The sequence below is a fragment of the Orycteropus afer genome, unplaced genomic scaffold (assembly GCF_000298275.1).
Source record: "Orycteropus afer afer isolate SDZICR_OR568_19922 unplaced genomic scaffold, OryAfe1.0 scaffold00296, whole genome shotgun sequence".
NCBI classification, from domain to species: domain Eukaryota; kingdom Metazoa; phylum Chordata; class Mammalia; order Tubulidentata; family Orycteropodidae; genus Orycteropus; species Orycteropus afer.
This window is the reverse complement of record NW_006921883.1, coordinates 1,556,385-1,559,487: the sequence shown is the minus strand read 5'-3', so window position 1 is coordinate 1,559,487 and position 3,103 is coordinate 1,556,385. Positions and strand designations below refer to the sequence as shown.

Below are 3,103 nucleotides of genomic sequence, written 5' to 3'. Positions count from 1 at the left end.
CCCCTCCTTGGGTTTCTGAGGCAGTATCACTACGGAAGTAGGATTGCCCAACCTTCCTTCCGAGGAGTGGCTGGTGGGTTTGAACCGCCAGCCTTCTCGTTAGCAGTCAAGTGCCTTAGCCACTAAGGTTAATAGACAAGCTCAAACTGTTTGTGCCAAACTTTGATGTTCTAAATATCACTATATCAGTTTCCAGTTCTTGGGTTGGTGGCCATGCCCTCCCAATTTCTACTGAAAAACCTAGAGTCTTTAGGTGCCCTGCCTAAAATCTGGAAGAGAAGATCTGGACCTGGAAGGGAAGGTGCCCATGTCTGGCTGTTAGGTGGTGGAAAAGGAGAACCCCTTTCTTAGTCAGAATCTATTTCTGCTCTTCAAGAGCAGGTAAAGGTAGTTCCCATGTTGTAAAAATCAAACTCCCTAACTTCTGGTCCTAGCTGTTAATGAGCTACAGTGCTTGTACATATAAGATGATGCATGTATCACTCAACACTCATTAAAGCCAGCCTTACCCTGCTACAAGCACAAGCTCTCCACTTTGCCATTTTATCCATATAGAGGATAGAAGCTTCACAGACATTAGGAGAGGACTGAGCCACTTCCAGTTTTTGAGGTTTTCTGTTAAAAAATGTAAAAATATCCAAACAGGGTTTCCAAACTCATCTAGCAGTCTTCTTACAAACATATTCCACATACTTGTCAGGAAAGACATTTGTCCATAAAATGACAAAAAGAAAAAGGCAATCTGCCATTTTCTGAGAAGCTGCATCTTCACTATCATTTAGTACATTCATAGACACGACTTATTCCTAAGTCTTGAGTCTTTTCAGGACTTTGATTACTAGGCCTAGAGTAACCATTGTGTGAATGGTGCATTTGGCTGTTAACCAAAAGGTTGGTGGTTTGAGCCCACTCAGAGGTACGTTGGAAGAAAGGCCTTGTGACCTTCTTCTGAAAAGCAGCCTTGAAAATCCTGTAGAGCACAGTTCTATTCTGACACACATGGGGTTGCCATGAGTTGCAGATGAATCAATGGCAACTGGTTGGTTGTAGATTACTAGAACTTCTTCTTGATTACAACAAAGCGCTTCCTAAACTGACTGCAGGGTTAGCAGATATGATGGACTTAAGCTGTCATTGGATAGCAAATATGATGTGCTCACTGAAATAATATTTCTTAACTGACCAACATAACACACATCTGAAAACTTCACAGGTACATGTGAGAAACCAAAAAACCAAAGTTGTTGCTATCAAGTTGATTCTGACTCATAATGACCCATAGGATTGAGTAGAACTGCCCCATAGTGTTTCCAAAGCTGTAATCTTTACAGAAGCAGATTGCAACATCTTCTCCTGCAGAGTGGCTAATGGGTTGGGACTGCCAACTTTTTGGTTAACAGTTGAGCACTTAAGCACTTAAGCACTGTACTACTAGTGCTCCTTACACTGAAAATGTGTATTTTCTTCCTAAGAAATGTAGCCTGGGTATCTTTGTTCCTCCTACAAAGGGTTACATATGTAATTAGATCCACCACTTGGTACAACAACAGGAGAGAATGAAAGCAGATCCATTTCCCTTTAAAGAGTCTGTATAATTAGCACTTAACCACCACAAAAATAATCTAAGCCCTCAGAAACAAGAAACCTTCAATTTAATAATAATAATAATAAAAACTGAACTGATTTTAATTCATCTAACTCTTGACTTTACCTCTCATCTGTCAATTTGTTGTACTGTGGTGGTTTGCATGTTGCCATGAGGCTGGAGGCTGTGCTACCGGTATTTCAAGTACCAGAAGGGTCACCTATGGTGGATAGGTTTCAGTGAAACTTCCAGATTAAGACTGAGTTGGAAGAAGAAAGGGTCTATCCACTTCTCAAAGAATTGGCCAATGAAAAACCTTATGAATGGCAAAGAAACACTGTCTGATATTTTACTGGAAAACTTTATGAATAGCCCTGAAACACTGTCCAATACAGTGCCAGAAGATGAGCCCCTCAGGTTGGAAGTCACTCAAAATATGACTGTGGAAGAGCTGTCTCCTCAAAGTAGAGCTGACCTTAATGATGTGGATGAAGTAAAGCTTTTAGAAACTCCATTTGCTGATGTGGAATTACTCAAAATGGAAAGAAACAGATGCAAATATCCATTAATAATCAGAATATGGAATATATGAAGTATAGACTTAAGAAAATAGGAAATTGTCAAAATTGAAATGGAATGCATAAAGATGGATATCCTAGGCATAGTGAGCTGAAATGGACCGGTTTTGGCCATTATGAATTAGACAAACATAGGGTCTGCAATGCTGGGAATGACAAAATGAAGAGGAATGATGTAGCATTCATCACAAAGAATGTTTCAAGATCTATCCTAAAGTACAACATTGTCAGTGACAGGATAATATTCATATGTCTACAAGGAAGACCAGTTAATACTACTATTATTCAAGTTTAAACATGAACTGTCAAAGTCAAAGATGAGGAAATTGAAGATTTTTACCAACTTCTTCAGTCTGAAATTGAACAAACATGCAATCAAGGTGTGCTGATTATTATTGGTGATTGGAATGCAAAAGTTGGAAACAAAGAAGAATCAGAAGTAGCTGGAAAATATGCCTTAGTAACAGAAATAAAGCTGGAGACTGCATGATAGAATTTTACAAGAAAGATGACTTATTCATTGCAAATACTTTTTTCAACAAAATAAACAGGAGCTATACATGTGGACTTTGCCAGATGGAATACACAGGTATCAGACTGACTACACCTGTGGAAAGAGGCAATGGAGAAGCTCAATACCTTCAGCCAAAACAAAGCCAAGATCTGGCCACGGATCTGGTCATAAACAAGTTCAAGTCAAAGCTAAAGACAATTAAAATGACTCCACTAGAGACAAAATATGACTTTGATTATATTCCATTTGACTTTGTTGTTGTTGTTGTTAAGGGCCATCGAATCATTTCTGACTCATAGCGACCCCATGCACAGCAGAACGAAACACTGCCCGATCCCGCGCCAGCCCCACAATCCGTGCTATACTTGAGCCCATCATCGCAGCCACCATGTCAATCCATCTCATTGAAGGCCTCCCCCTCTTTCG

At 39.7% G+C, this 3,103-nt stretch overlaps 1 protein-coding gene across 1 annotated transcript in view; it reads right to left on the bottom strand.

The window, feature by feature from the left end:
• ITGA2 (integrin subunit alpha 2) overlaps nt 1-3,103 on the bottom strand; it is a 155,527-nt gene that overhangs the window by 43,694 nt on the left and 108,730 nt on the right. The window lies entirely within an intron of this gene.